At 32.3% G+C, this 23,940-nt stretch overlaps 1 long non-coding RNA gene across 2 annotated transcripts; it reads left to right on the top strand.

Annotated features, from left to right (window-relative positions):
* Positions 1-14,747: 14,747 nt before the first annotated feature.
* Positions 14,748-23,313, top strand: LOC110007193 (uncharacterized). Of its 2 annotated transcripts, none has more exons than XR_002280850.2 (3): positions 14,748-15,222; positions 22,811-22,871; positions 22,967-23,313. It is a non-coding gene; the product is annotated as an uncharacterized LOC110007193 (long non-coding RNA). The 2 variants fall into 2 exon arrangements; XR_016046431.1 differs by lacking the exon at positions 14,748-15,222 and adding an exon at positions 16,289-16,890.
* The last annotated feature ends 627 nt before the right edge of the window (positions 23,314-23,940 follow it).

The following is a 23,940-nucleotide window of genomic DNA, read 5'->3' as shown; positions in this document are numbered from 1 at the left end:
GGCTGCAAAACACTGAATATTGCAGCAGGACACATTCACAGAAGGCCCCTCTGCCTTACCACTAGCCATGCTCCCAAACGATATGGAAATCAATGGAAACACATTTCTCCCTGTATAGACTGAATAATTGGTTATTTTATTTTATTTATATATCCTTACTTCTTACCCAAGAAAAAGGAAGACACGCTTTTCACCGCCTTTTGAACTCGGTTCCTTTGAGTTTATGCAATGCGTCAATGGCTATGGTATAATTTTATCTAAAAAACCTATCAGCATTTTCTGAAGGTCGACGAAGTTTTAAAAGTGGGTGTTCCATTAGGCCATATTCCGAAATAAAGCTAATCTTTATTTGGCAATAAAAATGGGAAGTCTCATGCACTAGGTAGAGATGTTTTTAGTGTGGCTGGTGCCATAACATCACATCTATAATTCCATTCTTATGAGGTTCCAAGTTAATATTGAAAAGAAAAGAAAATAAATAAATAAATAAATAAATAAATGTGAACTTCTAAAATCTCTTCATACAAGCCATACAACATCCAACAAGCAGTTAAAGAAGTTTGCTCTTACTTTGTGATCGATTATCAATTTGGGAATCAAAATTCTCAGGAATTGGCGATGTCACTATAGCGAAGCCCACAAATACAATCAAACAGAATCTAAGTCCAAACAACAAAGTAGCAGAGCTGCAACGAAAGACTTGTTATCTCTGAGGAGACATGAAAACTGTCTTTTTTTTAAAGAAGCATCATAATTAACAAAGGGAAAGGTTTTTATACTTCCCCTACACAATAGAAGATCTGAAAGGTTTTTATACTTCCCCTACAACATAGAAGATCTATGCTTCCCCTACCATCCAGCTATCTCATTTTGATCAAAAGAACCACACACCATTTGATCTTAAATCTGATTTTCCAAAGTATTTTATTTTAACTTTTTTTATACAAATTGTATGAATATGAAATTTGGTACATGTCATCTTTTCACTGGGGTGCACCTATAAAAAATATTAAAAATAATTTTTCGATAAAATATAGTGACCAAAATACCCCTTGAAATTTTCACATGTATTTTGGTCATTTTATTTTATTAGAAATATTTTTTTTATATTTTTTCGCTAGTACGAGTTTAATAGAGGATTGGACGTCTAAAATTTGGTATCAAAATAGTTTATATAAAAAAATTAAAATAAAATAGTACAGAGACATGACATTGTGATTGGGACAATCTTAGCCCTCCGTTCAGGATAAGTATATAAGTTTTATGCTGTAGGGGAAGCCTAGAAAGCTTGCCCTTAACAAAAAAAAAAAAAAGCCTTACAAAAAATCCCTTCTAGCAAACCCCGATCAAACCCGAACTATAACTTAACTTGGACCCGGACCTGACCTAAAAAAGAAATATATATATATATATATATATATATAGAAAAAGAAGTCTGTAGTGAATTACCTAATGCTTTTTGGAACAGAAAGAAACATATAGTAAATTTACCTTATGAGGATGAATTTAAAGAAAATAAAATACCGACAAAAGCACGACCAATACAAATGAATTTAAGACTTTTGGCAATTTGTAAGAAAGAAATAGACGAACTTCTTAACAAAAATCTAATAAGAAAAAGCTCTTCACCTTGGAGTTGTGCAGCTTTCTATGTAGAAAATAATGCCGAAAAGTAAAGAGGAGTTCCAAAGTTAGTAATAAATTATAAACCTCTTAATAAAGCATTAAAATAGATAAAATATCCTATACCCAATAAAAAAGATTTATTAGATAGATTATTAAATGCTTGCATATATTCAAAATTTGATCTAAAATCAAGATATTGGCAAATACAAATCAATGAAAATGATAGATATAAAACAACATTCAATGTCCCTTTTGGGCAATATGAATGGAATGTCATGCCATTCGGATTGAAAAATGCCCCTTCTAAATTCCAAATAATAATGAATGATGTTTTTAACCCATACATTAAATTTATGATAGTATATATAGATGATGTATTAATCTTCTCAGAAAATATACAACAACACTTTAAGCATATTAACGCTTTTCACAATGCAGTTAAAAATGCTGGATTAGTTGTATCTGCTAAAAAGATAAGTTTATGCCAGACTAAAATAAGATTTTTAGGACATAACATATATCAAAGAACAATAGTACCAATTGATAGAGCTATAGAATTTGCAAATAAATTCTCTAATGTTATTTTAAATTCCCGATTATATATGGCTGAGGTTTGTACAAGGTACGAAATTTAAACATAAAAAGTAAGGTGCACCTCAAGGCTCTACCAAACGATAAAGTTCCAGTAATGGCTTGAACATCTATTTCCATTCATGAAATTTGTATAAGATGCCAACTTTAAACATAAAAGTAAGGTGCACCTCTAGGCCCTACCAAAATATGAAGTTCCATATATGGATTAAATATCTATTTCCATCCCTAATAATAAAATTTAAATTTTACAAATTAATGCAGAAAATTTTTAAAATATGGATAGTCTAGATAACATGTTACAAGCTTTACTATTTCTTGAACTTGAATCATTTTCCTTTTATATCCGTATGTCTCGAGGTCTAAATTATCAATTAGAGGATTTTCTAACATTCATTTTTAATTAGATTTTTAAGGTGTACTTTACTTCTACAATATATAATTAATTCCATGTACCAGCTCTTTCCCTAATATTGTAGATTTGTAGAGGCTTTCCCCTTCATTACTCTCTATTCTCCTTTGAGTTTTTGTTAGGATTTAAATTAGGAAAGAGTTTATATAAGGATGCAACCTTAAAATGTAGAACTATGGATGCACCTAAAAAATCCAACGGAAAAGGTAGTTTTAATGTTGACTTTGATTGATTATCTCGACATCGAGATGTATGACCATGAAAAAGATTTTAAGTCTAAAAAATAGTGCATTTTACAACATATAGTTATTTTAGGGAGAAGAAAGAAATACTTGCAATAGTCCATTGTGTAACAAAAATCCAAAGTGATATACTTAATACCACATTTCTAATATGAACAGATTATAAAGCAGCTCGTGATGTTTTAGTTAATGATGCCAAAAACCTTGTCTTGAAACAAATTTTTGCACGTTGGCAAGCTATTCTTTCTAGCTTTGATTTTACTATTGAACATCTTCGCAGTTCTACTAACCACCTTCCCGATTTCTTGACCCGTGAATTTTGCAGGAGGGGCAGAGACCAGGTTAATTCCGACGAAGAATACTCTATACCAAATACAAATACAAATATAATGACTAGTCAAGACAAAGGAAAAGCTAAAATAGATATAGTACCAGCATCACCAGCTGGTTCCCAACTAATAAGTTATCCTCCTTCTTCACCAATACTTTATTCCCCAAATAGACCCATAGACTATTCTGAGTATTCTAGCCAGAACCCAATATTTGTTCAGTCTCCTATCCCAAATAAAATATCAGCCTCTGAAAAATCCCAATTTGAAGAAGCTGCATTCTTAATAGATATTGTCATTGATGATGAATATGCTACTGTTGATCCAAATAAAGTAGCAAACCTTTACCTACTAAAGCATCTGAACCCCTCTAATGGAAATAAAACAAGAGAGTGGTATGAAGCTGTTCTATTAGAAACAGGTTCAATCTCTCTAGTTCATTTCTATAAAAAAAAATACTAACATGGTGGCATACTCAAAATTACAAATAAGACAAATATTATCATATGATGATTGGGGACATGATCATGTTAGAACAAAAAAACTTTAGGCACAAGAGTTTCAAAATAAATATTGTAGATATTCGGAGTATATAGATACCTGGCAAAAAATATTTGCCGTATAGAATATGAATAACTCTCATACTTGGTACCTCCAATTTAAAATGCCTATTATAAAGCCATTCCTGAATTGGTTTAGAGATTGGTTTTTAGTTTGGGGATCAAGATCCCAAATATTACCAGAAAAATTACAAATATCACAAGCCAAGTTTGTAGAATATAATGTAAGGTACCCAAATATTGATCATCACCTATACTTTATGGCAATATACCAAATTCCGTGGATATTGAAATGGGAATATGGGATTTCAGAAAATATGGTTAATAATTTTGAATATGTTCCCAAATTAGGTAAGAGAATATCTATCAAAATGGTGGGATGTCTTTGATAACAAGAACTTGGAACCAGAAAAAATAAAGCTGAGGAGAATACCTCCAATTTCCCAGCCAAGCATATTTCACGCCAATGACCCAAATAAATTTGACCCAAACAATTTTTCAGAGTATATAAGAAAAATGAGGAAACAACATCCCAAAGCAACGAAAGAGGAGCTGGAAAAGCAATTATTACAAATATTCGAAGAAGAAGTTGAAGCAGAAAATATGTCCTCACAAGGTACGAATGAAATGGAAAGTGAAGAATTGCAGACTGCTCATGGATTCTCATAGAAGCCCACTCTCTATTAAGCCCGAATGATGACCCGGCCGAGCTTCTAGAAGAAATTTGCCGACACAATAGTACAAATTGCTACAGTAAAAGCTCCGGACTTGCCACCTGTCCCGAAGTCATCTCCACCTTTGCAACAGTAAAAGTTCCACCTGTCCCGACATCATCTCCACCTATCCCTCTCCACCGACACGTCAGTCCAAAGAAGTCCTCTCCGTCGACACTACAGTCCAAATCTGTCCTTCTCCACCGACGAACCTATCCACCAGCTGTCAGACAAGGCGAATCTCCACTCAGCCGTCCATCATAATCAAGCTGTCCACCTGTAAAGGAAAATAGAAGATAATTAATAAGCTCCTGGCGTCCTCCCTCTATAAAAGGAAGAAGGTTGAACATTCAAAACATCGCATTGTCTCATCAAAATCTCTGATCGAGTTTCTTCAGTCCTTCTCTCTTCTCTCTCTCTCTGTAAATTCTTTTGGTGTGAAGGTTGCTTGTGATATTTACAATTTTTTTGGTAGTATTTGAGATCTTGATCCCCAAACTAAAAACCAATCTCTAAACCAATTCGAGAATGGCTGTGTAATTGGCATTTTAAATTGGAGGTACCAAGTATGAGAGTAATTCATATTCTGTAGGGCAGATATTTTTTGCCAGGCATCTATATACTCCGAATATCTATAATATTTATTTTGAAACTCTTGTGCCTGGAGTTTCTTTGTTCTAGCAGGATCATGTCCCCAATCATCATATGATAATATTTATCTTATTTGTAATTTTGAGTATGCCACCATATTAGTATTTTTATGATAGAAATGAACTAGAGAGATTGAACCTGTTTCTAATAGAATAGCTTCATACCACTATGTTGTTTTATTTCTATTAGAGGGGTTTATATGCTTTAGTAGGTAAGGGTTTGCTACTTTATTTGGATCAACAGTAGCATATTCATCATCAATGACAATATCTATTAGGAATGCAGTTTCTTCAAATTGGGATTTTTCAGGGGCTGATATTTTATTTGGGATAGGAGACTGAACAAATATTGGATTCTGGCTAGAATACTCAGGATAGTCTATGGGTCTATTTGGGGAATAAAGTATTGGTGAAGGAGGATAACTTATTAGTTGGGAACCAGCTGGTGATGCTGGTACTATATCTATTTTCGCTTTTCCTCTGTCTTGGCTAGTCATTATATTTGTATTTGTATTTGGTATAGAGTATTCTTCATAGGAATTAACTTGGTCTCGGCCCCTCCTGCAAAATTTCACGGGTCAAGAAATCGGGAAGGTGGTTAGTAGAACCGCGAAGATGTTCAATAGTAAAATCAAAGCTAGAAAGAATAGATTGCCAACGTGCAAAAATTTGTTTCGAGACGAGGTTTTTGGCATCATTAACTAAAACATCACGAGCTGCTTTACAATCTGTTCATATTAGAAATGTGGTATTAAGTATATCACTTTGGAATTTTGTTACACAATGGACTATTGCAAGTATTTCTTTCTTGACCGTACAATAGTTTTGCTGAGTACTATTTCAGGCTTTAGAAGTGAATTTAACTAGATGTTCTTTTCCATTAGGTTCCATTCTTTGTTTAAGAATACCACCAAGGCCTAATTCAGACGCATCACATTCAATTATTTTAAAAGCATCTAGATCTGATAAGGCTAAGCAAGGTAGTTCCTTGGCCTTTATTTTGATTCGACGAACTACTAATGTATGTTCTTGTGTCCATTTGGGCGGATTCTTTTTCAACCTATCATATAATGGCTTTGCTTCTATGGCTAGATCTTTATAAAAATTAGATATGTAATTTAAACATCCTAGAAATCTTTGGAGTTCTGTTTTATTTAAAATAACATCAGGGAATTTATTTGTAAATTCTATCAATTGGTACTATTGTTCCTTGATATATGTTATGTCCTAAAAATCTTATTTTAGTCTGGCATAAACTTATCTTTTTAACATATACAACTAATCCAACATTTTTAACTGCATTGAGAAAAACGTTAATATGCTTAAAGTGTTGTATATTTTCCGAGAAGATTAATACATCATCTATATATACTATCATAAATTTAATGTATGGGTTAAAAACATCATTCATTATTCTTTGGAATTCAAAAGGGGTTTTTTTCAATCCGAAAGGCATGACATTCCATTCATATTGCTCAAAAGAGACATTGACTGCTGTTTTATATCTATCATTTTCATTGATTTGTATTTGCCAATATCTTGATTTTAGATCAAATTTTGAATATATGCAAGCATTTAATAATCTATCTAATAAATATTTTTTTATTGGGTATAGGATATTTTTTCCATTTTATTGCTTTATTAAGAGATTTATAATTTATTATTAACCTTGGAACTCCTTTTTTCTTTTCGACATTATTTTCTACATAAAAAGCTGCATAACTCCAAGGTGAAGAGTTTTTTCTTACTAGATTTTTCTTAAGAAGTTTGTCTATTTCTTTCTTACAAATTGCCAAAAGCCTTGAATTCATTTGTATTGGTCGTGCTTTTGTGGGTATTTTATTTTTTTTAAATTCATCCTCATAAGGTAAATTTACTATGTTTCTTTTTGTTCCAAAAAGCAGTAGGTAATTCACTATAGACTTCTTTTTCTATTTCTGATTTAATATTTTTAATTTTTTCTTGTATTTCAGGAAGCAGTAAGCTTTCTTCATTAGCTTTATATTTTATTTCTTCTTTTAGTTGATATAGGAAATTTTCTTTATTCTCAATTTTTTGTGTTACGTTATTGATTTCTTTTATTTTTGGTTTGTCTATAAAATCAAACCATATTTCATGGCCATCTCTATTAGATTTTATTCTAGTACTATCAATTGTTAAAGGATAAAGTATGCTTAAAAATGGTGTTCCTAAAATAACTGCTTGATTTAATCCTTTAACCATTATAAAAGGTAATTCAAAACAATTTCCATTATTACAAATAGCTGCATTAGACATTTTATATTTAATAACTAATCTACTACCATCAATAATATTTAGTATTTGTGTGGTTTTATCAAAATATTTCGTAGGAACTAATCCTTCATTAATACAGTTCAGGTCAGCTCCTGAATCTATCAAAGCTAGAGATTGAAAACTATATTCTTTTTTTATTATGATTTTTACAAGGGTCAACCATTTTTTATTCATACTTCTATCTATTAGATTTAAATGATTGTTTTCTAATATTTTGTCTTTGATAGTTCCTGAAGATTTAGGTGTATCCTTAGTTTTATGATTTATTAATAAATTGTTGAATTCTAATTCATCATCTTCAGAAGGATTTTCTGAAAATTCTGTATTTAGTTCAAGTATTCGAATTCTATTTTTAAGTTTTTGGACCTCTGTTTTGACTTTATTAATCTCTTGTTTTAGGTCTGATATTGTAGGTTCTCATTGGATAGTTTCTCTTTTATTAATTCGTTTCATTATTTCAAAAAAGTTATATTCTTCTGGTTGTTTTATTAATGGAAATGGCTTGTTTTTGGCTTTAGCAATTTTTATATATTGTCCTATTAGTTCTCTCTTTTCATTTGGATTAGAAATCTTATCTATGAGATCTAAGATTAAGTTTTCTTCACTTGTAAGCATATTACAAAAACAATCTTTCATCTGGCTATCAGTTTCAGAACTTTCACTACTACTTTCTGAGCTAGATAAAAATAGTTCCTCATCTTTAATCAATCCTGCAAGTATATCATCATCAGAGGCTGATTCTGAACTAGATTCTTTGTTTATTTGAATAATATCATATATCTGGTTTCTAAGATTTTCTTCTATTATGAGGGTATCAATTTTCTGTTTTATTCTACAGTTATTTTTATAATGACCAACTTTTCCGCATTTATAACATACTGGTAATTTTCTTTTTCTTCCTTTCTTGAAAGAGGTTCCTGGAGAAAATTTTTCAATAAATTTTTCTTTATTGCCTTTTCGATATTTTGAAGAGGGTTTTCTTTCTTCTTTATATCTTTTATGTTTCTTTCTCTTTTATATATCTCATTTGGAGAATTATTTATACTATATCCGAATTGTTCACAGAAATCTCCCAATTCTCTTCTCGCAGTCATATTCTGTTTATCTAATTGTCTTTTTAATTTCATGTCAGTGCATAATGCAAGACCTTCAGTGCATATTTCAGTGGATAGTTCACCTACAGTGTATAAAGAATAAGGTATGATCCCTCTATGTTTATTCTTTAACCTATTTTTCCACATTTTTTGTAAAAAGGTGAGGTAAACCAGCTATGAATTTCTCTTTTTAATGATCTGTACATGCTATCTTCTCGTAACAGGAGTCTAGAGAAGAAAATGTCTTTGCACCATTTATAATGGGAAAGAGTAGGGCATCTTAGATTTTGAATGTAAGTCTTCTGATCGTGATTCTAATAAGGCAGTACTGCCTACAAAGTGAAGGGTTATTGTATAAATTAAAGTATTCACAGCATCGCTCTCGATATGTGGTATATCTTGATTATGTTCATTTTTTACGACCCATTGTCTAGTAGCATTGAGTATTTGATTTTTGGTGGCTTCACTCATATGGAAGTCCCACCACCCCCGAAGCCAACCAGTAAAACCACAAATGATAGCCTTGGCAACGTCCTGATCATGACTACCAGAGACCTTGCAGGCAGTGGCATACATGGTCATATGGCATATTGTATCTAAAATTTGGTGTTCTAAAAATCCGTCTATGTTCCAGTTGACTATTGTCCTCCCAGAGTAGGACACAATATGAGATATTAAATCTTCTTCGAATTGTATATCAACTGGTGTAGGTGTAGTATGATACATTCTTTGCATAGAGGTAGGTCTCCATTTCCTTCCATAATCTATTTTATTAATTTTTGAAATTTGTTCTTCCTTAAAATTATTTTCTATATTAGTAATTATATCTTCATTTCCAGATTCTTCTTGGAGCATCAAAGCTTCTGCTTGCTCTACTTGTATTTTCCCTTTTCCCTTATCTTTAAGATTTAAATTAGATAATTTTACCATTAATTGATCTATTAGTTCTTTATTTTCCTCCTTATCTTTAAAATTAAATCTTTTTTTATTTATTTGTGGAGGTGGTTTAAACAACAACTCATTTTTTGGTTCCTCGGGTTTTACCTGAGGCTGTCTAGTAATATTTTCTATTCTGGTAGTTTGTTGTCCTGTGGTTTGTAAATAAAGATTTGTATAATTATTTTGTTCTATAAGGTGAGGAAGTAATTCTATTTTATGTATATGTTCTCCTGGGATTATTTTATAAGGGGTAGCTTTAGTTTTTAATTTATCTCCTTTTATTTGAATATTTTTCTCAGGAGGATGTATACTAGTAATGTCTCCATCACTAGTGTTAAAGATCCTATATTGATTTTCTAAGACATGAATTTCTTCAAATTTTGGAATAAGTATTCCTCTTTCACTTTGGGTTGGTTTTAACCAATCGAAGAACCCTATCGTATGTTTATTTCTTTTTAGAAATTTATTATATTTTTTATGGATAGTATCTATTATTTCTTGGGAAAATTCATTCAAGTACCAATTTCTTATTTTTGAATTTTCTTTTGATAAATAATTATTTTTTAATAGTTCTAAATCTATTTTTTCTCTTTTTTGCAAAGTCATGGCATGAAAATCTAAGTCTGCGTAAGAGAGATTACTATTATTGCTATTTGATGGATTATTATTTGTTTGTTTGTATTCTGGTATATGTATGTTATTTCTAGTTCTTACTAATCCTTGGATTTCTGGTTCTTCTTGTAAAGAAGACGTTGATTGTCTGGATGGTCCTATTATTCTTTTTGGGGGTTTTATTGAATTATCATTTTTAATATTTATATTAGTTTTTCTATTATTATTAAACTGGATTTCTACTTCTCCATCTGAATATTCTATTATCTGGTCGGGGGTCTTGTTTATATGAATTCTATATTGTTGATTTTCATTTTCAATAGACCAGTCTTTTGGGAGTACTATTTGAGACCAATCTATTATTTTTGGTACAATTGTATTTGACTTTTCAATATTTGTTTGAAAAAATATAGTATGTCATTTTGTATCTACTTGTATTACATTTTGGACATAATGTATTCATAATTTTATAGCAGATTCTATATACTAAAGCTAGATTCTGCGATCCTGGGTTCATGTCAAATCTTTGAGTTTTTAAATTGAGAGTTAGAACTTTGAGTATATTAGGATCATTAAGAGCTACGGAATAATTTGAGAAGCAATTAAAATATACAGGGCCTGAGCATATAATAGATTTTACTATTCCTAATAGGGAATCTGTAAACTTATTGTGTCTATTATCTCTTAAACATAATAAGATTGAATTAGTCAAACCTAATCTTGTCAAAGGTTTTATCGCGACTTGGACAAGTCCGATATGAAGATATTGGTATCCTTTTTCTTTATGAGACTGTATTACTTTATTAGATAATAGTTGGAAATTTTCTTGTTCACTGTGAACCGATAGACTCTGTTCAACAGTTTTTATCGCATATCTTGTTTTCAGTTCCAATGTTCATTTTTTATAAACATTAGTTATTGGTATTTTAGGAATATTCCAATTCTGAATATGTTTCTCTATATCTCCTATTACAATTTCTTCCTTATTTTTTATCTTTAGAGTGTTACTAGCTGAACCTAATGTCTTATTTGATAGGTTTCTGATAAAATTTTCTATTGAAGTTACGGATGATTCTCTAGACAACCATCATAAAAAGTTTATATCAGGATGCCACTTATAATGGAGAACTATGAATGCCCTTAAAAAATCCATTAGAAAAGGTAGTTTTAATGTTCTTTCGATTGATCATCTCGACATCGAGATGTATGATGATGAAAAATAAAAAGATTTTAAGTCTCAGAAATAGTGCATTTTACAACATATTATCTATACCGTCGATTTTTATATGTTTACAGATCTACTTGATTTTAATCATTTTTTAAATTTAAAAATTTATAATTAGATATAAAAATAGATTTTGAAATAATTCAAAGAACATTTTACATCAAAATTATATACCATGATAAAATTTGAAGGTCCACCTTACTTCTACACGTACGATGCATTCGTATGCAAACTACAGCCATCTAAAAAGTAGGAATTTGAGATTTGAATTTTGGATTTTAAACCAATGGCAATCATTTTGATGAATGGGTGGACAATTTGCAAAAATCTGGCTTTTAAAATTAGGATGGGCTTGCTCTCTCGGTAAACCCTTCTTGTATCTCTAAACACTAGAAATTTGGTTTCAAATCCCAAGTTTTGTAGAGGCAAGCTTCATGAGAGAGAGACTGAGCTTTTTGATCTTTTGGGAACGCAGGAGTAAGTAGAAAGAGAGACATTTAGGTCATCTTGCTGGATAGAGGTTGCTCTTGTCTCACAAGTTCGCCATTACCCAATTTTCTACTGAAAATTCTCCCTACCTCCCATTTTGCCTCTCTCTTCCTTAGACGTGGGGATGTTTTCGTCTCAACTGCGGAGGATACTAGGAGTCCTTTGAGCTTTAGAAGAGCAGAGTTTGAGCATCAAGCGCATAGAATCGAAAACACATGGTGGTTTCAATTCTTAGTTTGCATAAGTTCCACTTGCTATCTGCTTTCTAATTCTTTCAATGAGGATGAAAGGCACTTTCTAGCGGGTTTCCGCATGGATACAGAGTGGATGGACAATTTGCGCCGAGTGTTTTTATGAGAGACAAACGGAAGGGAGAGAGTAGGGAGGTAGTTTTGAGCGGAAGAGAGAAGGGAGGGGAGTTTGATGAGGTTAAAAATTTAAAAGTTCTTTTATTTTTTAGGAGAGGTTTGGGTATGTGAAAATCTATCGCTGAAAACATATTACAAGAAAATATGATATTTACGGTATGGTAAGAAGATGAAAATAAATTAGATAAGATTGTCGTAAACTCTGTTACACAACACAATTAAAATAAAAAATTTCACACAATATGATCATCGTAATAGATTAGTAAAAACTCAATTGAAATAATCTCCTCCAATGTCTGAAAATTTTATCAAACCTTCTACTTTACTAATTAAAGTTCTTCCCATTTTTTAACTTGTAACATAAATATTTTGAATTTGATATCATAAATTTATTGTTTATTTAAAATTATATAGAGAGACATTTGAAAGACTTCTATAAAAAATAAATAAAAATAAAGCTTATCATAATAAAATCATGTTATTCAAATCATATTATTCCAATGACTTATCATATTGAAACCAAAGTCTAATCATGTTAGAAGACATGTGATTTCATCTAAGTGCTAAATGCATGCAAAATAAGTAGGAAATTGTATCTTGATGACTTTAGAATGGTACAAGTTATTATTAAAAAATCTTTTTGGAATAGTGTGATGATGACTTTAATTCCGTATTTCAATCGAATTTTGTGACAAAAAATAAAGAAACGATAGTTTATAGGCAAGTGTTAGTAAAATATTGGTATTGTATTTCTCATATTTCTTTTAGCTAAGCAGTAGCAATGCATTTATCAAGTTGCATCCAAATACTACTCAAACAATAACAATCCATTTGTAAGAAATGTATTATGCCAGTAATATGTTTCACAAATAATATATTTTCTAGGTATGCAAATGACTCCTTATTGTCAAAACAATGGTCTAAAGTCTCATTTTATTTAATGTTTGTGACAAAGAAACATAAGGGCATTAGGAGTAAAAAAGAGATTTACAAGTTATTTTAACTTGAACCTATATTATTCGGGGGTTGTTAACTCTAAAAAATCCTTTTTTTCTTTTTCAATTTTTTTAGATGGATTTATTATCATTAGATGAACAATGTTAAAAAATAAAAAAATATTTTGAGTTTGTAAAGCTAAGATCTTGAAATTCAGCAAATAAATGGTCTAAATTCGTTATTCGAGGGGACTCATTTTGATCATATCTAAGGTTCAAATTGAATTTTTGCTTTTTGGAGATTGATTATAGAGATGCAGAGAGTGTATTGAGATGAAGAGAGTATATGTGTAAATTTTTGGGTCATAAAAATATTAAAAACATGGTTTTCTAGAAGTTTGGTTGTATTATAGTATAATACAACCATTGTATTTTATCAAAATGAGTCATCTCAAATAACGAATCTATACCATTAATTTGGTGAATTTCAAGATCTTAGCTTTTACAAACTCAATAATAATTTTTTTTCTTTTTTAACATTGTTCATCTAATGATAATAAATCCATATAAAAAAATTGAAAAAGAAAAAAAATCTTTTTTAGGCCTAGATCAAAGCATCTTATCAAAATGGATGTCTTATATTAATTGGAGCTAAAAAAATACTTTATAGGTTGCGTTTTCAAATTTTTCCTTTTTGTAATTATTCATTATAATGAAAAGAGTTTATATTTAAAATTTACATCAAACAAATAACCCTAACATAATTTTTAAAGGATGGTTGCACTGTACTGATACAACTGTTGCATGACATCACTGCCCATATATATATATATATATATATATATATATATATATATATATATATATATATATATATATATATATATATATATATATATATATATATATATATATATATATATATATATATATATATATATATATATATATATATATATATATATATGGAAAAATCTTCCCAACACCTATAGGCAAAAATAAATAGTGATTTTTCGTACCCTAATCACCGTCCAAATATCATTATGCGGTCACGATTGTCTGGTAGTGTTTTATTTTTTATTTTTTTGGACAAATCGGAATGATATGAAATTTAAAGAGTATGTACATCTTATTGAGGCCTATCTAATAAAAATATATAAAAAAATTATCTATAATATTAAAATTGACCAAAATACCCCCAAAAATTTTCGGGGGTATTTTGATCAATTTTTTTCATATAAAATATTTTTTTATATTTTTCAAAGATTCCCTTATTTTTTATGAATACACGCACCAAATTTTAGATAATTCCGATTTATAAAAAAAATAAAAAATAAAATACTACCAGATAATCGTGAACATACGATGAACTTTGGACTGTGATGGTGATAGACGAAATCACTTATTATTTTAACCCCTAACCATTACGTAGTGTTTTATATATATATATATATATATATATATATATATATATATAGAAAATATGAAATTAGCTATCTCGCATATGTGGTAGAGAGAGGGAAAATATGGGTTTAGCCGTCTCGCCTATGCGGTTGAGATGCGCCCAACGGCGCTGATTTAAAAGTACAAAATAGATGGCCACGATTGGATCCTGCGGCGAATGTTGAAAAAATATTTTAAAATGGGGACGACAAAGGGTACTGACATCAGGCAGAGAAAACAGTGCACTGTGTTTTCTCTCTCTTCGCCTAAGCATTGAGGAAACGCCCTTGATGCTCTGTGTTTTCTCCGAGTTTTCTCACCTAAGCATTGAGAAAACGCCCTTGAAGCTCTGGGTTTTCTCCGAGTTTTCTGGCCTAAGCATAGAGGAAACGCCCTTGAAGCTCTGTGTTTTCTCCGAGTTTTCTCATCTGAAGCTCTTCATTTCGGAAACCTCTTCATTTCGGAAACATCTGAAGCTCTTCATTTCTCTGTCTTCGCCGAAACATTGAGGAAACGCCCTTGAAGCTCTGCGTTTTCTCTGATTTTTCCCTCTCTTCGCCGGAACATTGAAGAAATTCCCTTGAAGCTTTGTGTTTTCTCTGCGCTTTCTCATTTGAAAGTCTTCATTTCCTCTCTCCTTTGCCCAAACAAAAACGAAAATGGTGCTATCTCTTCCCTCTGAAGCTTCAACTCAACAAGGTATGCTCACGCTCTCTCTCTCTCTTGGGTTTTTCTTTTTTCTTTTCCATCTCTCCCTCTGGTTTTCACTCTCATACACCAAAACCCCCAAATCCAATTTGGACAGCAGAACCCCCAAATCCGCAAAGAACAGAAAAACCTCCAATCCCCAAATCGTGTAGGTTTTTTCCCAAATTGCTGCCCAAATTTGTTTTTTGCCCAAATTTCATCTTTGGTTTTTGCCCAAATTTCTGCCCAGATTTTTTATAGCATTTTGCCCAAATTTTGTTTTTGTTTTTTGCCCAGATTTTCTGTAATACTGAGTAAAACCCTGTGTATATATGATAGCCCAAATTTCGTCTTCATCTTGGTTTCTTGCCCAAATTTCGTTTACGTTTTGTACCCAGATTTTCTGTAATTCTGAGCAAAACCCTATGTATATATGGAAGCATTTTTTATACTCATATTTAAGGGCCTACATGGTTCTTAATTATTTGGCTTGCTGAAATTCCAAGGGTTGCTTATACCTATGTATTATGTTTTGAGCTTGAAATGAGTGGAGTCAATGTTTCTTGCCCAGATTTTTTTATAGCAATTTGATTTCGTTTTATTGGCAAATATATATTTTTTAACCCTGTATATATATGGTAGCATTATATATGGTAGCATTTTGATTATATGGCCAGCTGAAATTCCAAGGTTAATGATGGCTATGTATTATGTTTGGAGCTTGAAATGAATGGAGTGAATGTTTTTTGCCCAGATTTTTTTATAGCAATGTAATTCGTTTTTAAAGCAAACATACGGTTTTTAACCCTCTCAATGTTACTTGTATTTTTTACGATTTTTGCAAGTAACCTTGACAGGGTTAAAAATCATATATTTGCCAAAAAAACAAAATCAAATTGTTATAAAAAAATCGGGGTAAAAAACATTGACTCCACTCATTTCAAGCTCCAAACATAATACATAGGCATCAGTTAAGCTGGCTAAATAGTCAAAATTCTACCATTCTAGGGTTAAAAACCATATATTTACCAAAAAACTGAAATCAAATTACTATAAAAAAATCTGGATAAAAAACATTGACTCTACTCTTTTCAAGCCCCAAACATAATACATGGGCATAGAAAACCTGTGAGAGGAACTGCTCCGATCAATTCGTGAGCAATGGACGGTTGTTGAGGAGCTGCCGTTTTCAAAATTTGACGACCCATTTGTCAGAGCATCCTGACAACGCCAGAGAGGAGGCTCTCTCACTCTACTGCTAAACCCTCTCTCCCCCTTTCTCTCTCTACTGCGACCATCAACAACCCAACTAGCTACAAAACGCCTCACTCTCTACTGCAAAACCCTCTCTCTCCCCTCTCTCTCTATTACGAGCATCAACAACCCAACAAGCACTGCGAAAATTATCTCTCTTCTCACCCTCTCTCCTTCGCGCGCTGTCATCTTAGTGGAACTCCTTTGTTGAAACCCCTCTCTCTCATCTCAGTAAAGCTCCTCTGTCGAAACCCCTCTCTCAACTGAGTAAAACTCCTTCATGCTGAAGAGGCTCTCTCTCTCTACTGCAAAACCTATTTCTCTCTCTCTCTAGAGCTCAACGAGACAAGGCTCTCTATCTCTCATTTGGGCAACAAGATAACGAAAATAGAGCACCTCTCTCTCTCTCCATAGAGCACAACGATGGTATGGATTAATGCCAAATTGGTTTCATTTTATGACTTCATAGATTAGGGCTTTTCTTCATTGTTTCTAGGGCTTTCAATTAGGGTTTTTTTTTTTGACTTCACATAATAGCTTTATATCAGTGGGCACTTAGAAACATAAACAATGATCGGCTAGAAACATTGTGGATACTTTCGTAACACTAGAATATGGAATTGATGGTGCTCTGCCCCATCCCTATCCCATCCCCTTCCCGTACCCCCTCCCTCCAAATTTCTATGTATGTGCTTGTGTGGATAACATGTGGGATTTTTTTTCTACAATTTTGTATACGTCCTATTGCCAGCACAATGACCATTTGCTTATTAGTTTATTAAAGTATTCAAAATTTGTTAATGAATAATAGGGTTTGGCAAGTAGAAGCTGGAATTAGGATTGGAAATCTCATTTTGAAATCTGAAATGAAAAAGTTTTGAGTACTAGGTAATTGAAAATACTTTGTTTGGTTAATCTATTTGGAATTCTAGGGATTTTGGAAACTATGTTTAGTATAAGCTATAATTTTACCAACTTTGAGGTATGTAAATTGGCTGATATTACTATTCAATGAAGTTTGTTAATGAGATTGATATTTGTTAAGAGCATGTATCTCAGTCAGAAGACCTTCTTGGGAGGACTTCTTTCAATCTAAAATTTTAGGAACCACACTACTAGATGATTATTAAAAAATAAAATAATTGAAATTTGAGTATTCTAACGCTTCTCATCTTCTAAAAATTGGATAGTCTCTATTCAATCTTGATACATTATTTTTTTATGTGCATGGAGTATACAATTAGGGATTTTTATTGTTGAGCTTAATCGACGGGTTGAAGATGTTAAATCCTCAAAATTTTTGGAGCCCTAAAATTAATTTTAGGTGAGGTTTTTCCCCGATGGAGTAAATACACATTACCCGATGGAATAGAATGTGCTGAAGGAAATATATTTTGGCATGTGTTAAAGGAAAAAGTCTTTTGTAAAGAAGCAGCCCTAAACAATCAAATTAAGGGGCACTTCCAAAATCCACCTTGTTTCGATGCTCAAAAATCCTCAAATTGATCATATCGACCTCAAGATGCTCTGTTAAGTGATTGATTTTTTTTCATTAGGCTTGTTTCCTTTCAATCATGAAGCTTTTTGATTTTTTAATGGTTCAATTAGGGTGGAATTGATGTTGCTTTGTGAAGTCATAATTTGGAGATTTTTTTTTTTTTTAAAATTGTCGAATGGCATCCATTGATGTTGCTCTGTTAAGTGATTGATTTTTTTTCATTAGGTTTGTTTCCTTTCAATCAGGAAGCCTTTTGGTTTGTTAATGGTTCAAACAGGGTTGAATTGATGTTTCTCCGTGAAGTCATAATTTGGAGATTTTGTTTTTTTTTAAATTGTCGAATGGCATCCATTGAAGTTGCTCTGTTGAGTGATTGATTTTTTTTCATTAGGTTTGTCTACTTTCAATCATCAAGCATTTGAATTTTTTAATGGTTCAAACAGGGTGGAATTGATGTTGCTCTGTGAAGTCATAATTTAGAGACTTTTTTTTAAAATAAATTGTCGAATGGCGCCCATTGATATTGCTCTATTAAGTGATTGATTTTTTTTCATTAGGTTTGTTTACTTTCAATCATCAAGTATTTTGGTTTGTTAATAGTTCAAACATGGTGGAATTGATGTTGCACTGTGAAGTCATAATTTGGAGATTTTTTTTTTTTAAATTGTCGAATGGCATTCATTGATGTTGCTCTGTTAAGTGATTGATTTTTTCTATTAGGTTTGTTTCCTTTCAAATCAAGCATTTTGGTTTTGTTAATGGTTCAAACAGGGTGGAATTGATGTTGCTTTGTGAAGTCATAATTTGGAGAATTTTTTTTTTTTTTTTTTTATAAATACTCGAATGGCATCCTTTGATGTTGCTCTGTTAAGTGATTGCTTTATATTCATTAGGTATATTTCCTTTCAATCATCGAGCATTTTGGTTTGTCAATGGTTCAAACATGGTGGAATTGATGTTGTTATGTGAAGTCATAATTTGGAAAAAAAAAAAAAAAAAATTTAATACTCGAATGACATCCATTAATGTTGCGCTGTTAAGTGATTGCTTTATGTTCATTAAGTTTGTTTCCTTTCAATCATCAGGAATATTGGTTTGCCAATGGTTCAAACAGAGTAGAATTGATGTTGCTCTGTGGAGTGTTATGGGTCTCATCATAGAGGTGGTGATGGTTGTTGTTGCTGTTGTGGTTATTGTCAAAATTATTATTGACATATTTGCAATGAATGTTATGATGTGCTTGAAATACGTACTTATTTAGTCCTTCATAGTGTGCTACTGATGCAATTATTGTAGGCTTTAACAATGTCATCTGATTTTACAAGTAATCGATGATATACAACTTGATGATGCCCAAAGTGTAGTATAGATTGTGTTAAGAAACCATTAACAAGCCAAAATAACTTGAACATGATGTACTATAAATGTCCCATATGTGGTCTTCCAATGGTGTGATGAATATAATACCGCCATGGAAAATGTCAATTTAAGACATTGCAATACACGACAGTGGAATCCAATGCAAGAATCAGAAAAACGTGTCATGCTCAATCAAGAAACAAGTGTTGGCAATGATACAATACTCGTTGCCATAGGGCGCATGCATCAATTCTTACTCGGTGCCTTTGGGCGTTTGCAACAATTTTTGTATTTCTTGTGTATAATAAATGTGTGCTTGCTTGCCCTCATTTTTTTTTATTTTTATAGTCTTGATGTGTTACTTTCTGACTTGGAGTTGTTTTTTTACTAAGGGTTACCTTTTTACTAATGTAATTATTCGCATCATGCAATTCAACTTATGCTCCATGGAAAATGTTGTGGTTGAAAGTAACAAAATGGTTCTTTTGGTAATGTAAACATATATTATTTGCCATGCAATTCCAATTCAAGGATATTATCTCAAGGACATTATGCATTGATTTTTTTATTGTGCGTTGATAGCGAGCGAGATTTCAAGCATCTATAATTTATTTAAATGGGTGGGTTGATCATTTGAACTATGGCCAGTGCGATTGTGCCATTTATTGAGGGCTATAAAAAAAATGTGCTATAAAAGCTGAAATTCAGCCATGTGAAAGCATGCCATTCTTTCTTACAGTTGTATGTGAACCCTTGTGTTTTCAGTCATCGCTCTTCACAGTATGTTGCAAATTTTCTATGTAGTCTTATATACTTCAGCCTTCATTGAGACGCTTCTATTCTTATGGTAAAACAAAGACTTCTATTTCATTTTAGTGGTCAGGTATCACAGAAAATTTATGTATATATATGTAATTTGTTTTTGGTGTTGGTTTGTAGTGATGTTCCAATGGCTCAATTTATTGTGAGTCTAAATGATGTATATATATGTAATTTGTTTTTGGTGTTGGTTTGTAGTGATGTTCCAATGGCTGAATTTATTGTGAGTCTAAATGCATCATTACTAGCTTCTCAAAAATTTATCATTCACATGTTGGACAACACACTTGTTTGTGCAAGCTCATGCTGGTGAAATGAAATAGAGGGAGTGACATATGGACAATAGATTTTAAAATAGATATTGTCATGTGGCCGCTTAGTTTGACTTAGAGCTGGTCCAGAGTATTAATTTGAGAATTGAAACAACTCGAGAGATGTATATCCCTTTAAATACATTTGTGCAAAATTACCATAATAAACCTATGAGTAATATGCTAGGTACTCACATGTTAAAAGAATACCCCTGGTAAAAGAATGCCTCTGTGAATAACCTGCTAGGTACTCACATGTTAAAATAATGCCTCTGTGAAAAACCTATCGTAAACTCCAAACCCAATTGCTCACTGCTGCAATATTTTTGGTTTTTCAAGCAATAGATCATACAAAACCTGTCATAAATTTCAAACCCAATCAGGCACTATCCCAACATAACGGGACAACTCCAAGACAACAAATCAATACAAACAATGAACACACTCCAAACCAATTTCGCACTGCCAATTAAAACAAACAAATTTCACACTGCCAAAGTTAAAAGACATCCATAAAAAGTAAAAGATACATGGTCTCATAAGAGAAAAACATGTCAAATGGGTCAAATGGGTCCAAAAGGAACACCTTCCAAAAAGCATAGTATTAAGTTTACAAATAATTAAAATATTCACCTCACTACATTCTAACTTATTCAACCACCACCACCATCTATTGTGGATGGACATACAAGTAATACCCATGAAACAAGGTAAATTCATCGGAGGTAGTGCATGCATTGTTTTATGACTTGGGAACATGAAGTGAGTAAAGTCCTCCATCAATCGGTGTCTACAACTGTAGGGCCATCAGTAAGTTATACAAGCACAGATAGAAGTACCACAATGCTTAAATAAGGTAAATTTATGAATAAACTACACGATAAGAAATATTATTTACCTGCCAACTTTTGACATAAAAGAACAACACCCGTTGCATCCATATAAACATAAGAAATATTTTTTACCTACATTGTCAACAACCACCCAAGCATTAGAATTTCAATGCAAACAAATTTCTTACAATGCAAATTCAATGCAAAAACTACTATCTTACTGAATATAATGCAAATCTCTAAAAATTCTTACCATTACTCAGCATGTTCCACATTCTCACATGGCCTATATCCGTGCATCTTATATTTTCATTTAACCTAAACGAAGAAAACCCATTACAAATATTTATATTTAAAGAATTCATATTAAAATCACATAGAGTGCGAGAAATGGAGCAATAGTTCATTCATACTTTGAACGTGCGAGAGATGGACAATTCATTTTGTCATGTCCACTCCCTTTGCAAACTGCACACTTTTAGGTAACTTCTTTTACTCTCGTTCTCGCTTTCTCTGCCTCTATCTCAGCCCGAGATACATATCTATCATTGGTAGGTCTCCCCTTTGTTCGTGCCCGAGGGGGCTCAAGGATGTTATAGCGTGCATGTCCCTCAACCTCAGCTCCGTTGCTACTGCCGGCAATCATATTCTCATTATGACTGCTGCAAGGGGTCTTAAAAACACCATTTGGTAATACCACACCCCCAATCTTGGCCTTAACCTTTGAAAGTATACTTGATATTTCAGGTATTATAAATGCATGGAGTTCTACACTTTCTGAAGCATGCTATGCTAGTTCTCTAGTGGCTTAACAAACTTCATTAAAACGAATTGAACGGGGTAGATCAGAGATACCTTGAATTTGTTTCCCATTGGCATCAAGTACTACACTTTTCATCACATCTTTTGTCCACCTCTTCATTATGTAATGTGATGGGATTTTAAAAATATTATTCACCATCAAGACCCTAATCTCATGCCTACAAATAATGTCCAGCCTCTCATACATGTGGCAAGTACAAACAAAAGTTTGGTTGTGATGATTGAACTCTACATTGCAGGCCCTTGTTTCACTTCACATTTTGATACCTCAACTGTGCCATTGTCTTCCATAATTTCACTCATGTAATTCACGCCTTCTGCAACTTCTTCTCCAAACAACTTCATAATTTTGTGTGTATATATCTTCAAAGCGTGAGCCTCGATGTCACACGTGGTCATCAGAAAAGGCTTAGATGTCATGTTCTTTAAGTCATTTTCTCTCATCTTAAGAAGTTTTTTATCATGTACTTTTAAAGTAGTTTTCATCAATGTGCGCAAGCTTGTATTGGAAGTCATGTACATTTTGAAGTGCTTATTCATTTCTTTGCTTCTCTAAGTCGATGACATACTTGTTGTGAATGCATCTGTCATGTATGCATCAATCCATTGCTTTCGACATCTGTACAATCTATTGAGCCATTCATTCTGTTGAAGATCATATTTCTCAATAAGAGATTTCCATTCTGACTTAAAGTCTTCCTCAGTTTGGCTCATTATACAGTTTTTGAATGTTTTTGGGAAAGATGGACTCCTTCGCAAGACATGGTACAATATTTCTTTGACCTTTAAAAGTATGTGCCACTTACAATAATGATGTCTGCTTTTATTCATAACTTGTTTTACTACAATGGTCATTGCAGGTTCTTGATCGGTGATAATTACTCCGGGTTGACGTCCACTCCTTGCCTGTAGCCAATTTTCAAATACCCATACAAAAGACTCAACTTTCTCATCAAATATAAAAGCAAACTTAAAAAATATTGTGATAAGGTGGTGATTCACTCCAAGTATGGGAGCACAGGGCATGTCAAAAGCATTTGTCTTATGTGTGGTATCAAAGGTGACCACATTCAAGAAGTGATGGTAGAACACCCTTGACATGGCATCTAACCATAATAGGCTGACAATGTGATCTTTTTTATCTAATTTCACTTTATAGAAAAAAGATGGATTGAATCTCTTTATATCGATTAACCATTTCATCGCATGATTGCCATCTTCCCCTTTGAATTTTCTACTCTCGATTCCTAATTGGTTTTGTGAGCAATGGAGATTATCAATCCCTCCAACCTATTCTAAAAAGATATCATAGATATTTCGAGATTTTACCAAAGCAGAGCTCATGGAGTTTATCATTGTCTTTGTCATATCCGATATTGTTTGGTGTGATCGGCTGAGTCGACTTTTATATGGATATACAACTAAATGATTGTGATCCTTAACAAACTTTGTGACAACCCACTCATTGTTAGCATTTATGCTTATGCACATCTTTGTATCACATCCACACCTTGTCTCAAGGAAAATTTTTCTAGGTTGCACTTGTTTCACCCTATGGAATCTTTCCTTAGAACATTTATATTTCCTATCAATTCTCTTTCCGTCCTTATTTGTGTGAGTACTTTCCTTTCTGACACCAAACTCTTCCACCAATGCAAAAGCCTTTTAAAATTTATATGCATCATTTCGTCACTGAATTTTATTTCTACACGGGGTTCTTCTATTTCAGACCCCTTAGAAGACAACACATGTTTCCCGTTTTCAGGATTTGTGAACTTATTGGGAGGCGGGGTTGCAAGCAAGGGAGCTTGCTCTATGGACTCTACATTATCCC

This window comes from Amborella trichopoda, chromosome 12 (assembly GCF_054954075.1).
Source record: "Amborella trichopoda isolate Santa Cruz 75 chromosome 12, AtrichopodaSantaCruz75HAP2 v2.0, whole genome shotgun sequence".
NCBI classification, from domain to species: domain Eukaryota; kingdom Viridiplantae; phylum Streptophyta; class Magnoliopsida; order Amborellales; family Amborellaceae; genus Amborella; species Amborella trichopoda.
Note: the sequence above shows the minus strand (reverse complement) of the source record. Positions and strands in the feature narration are given on the sequence as shown.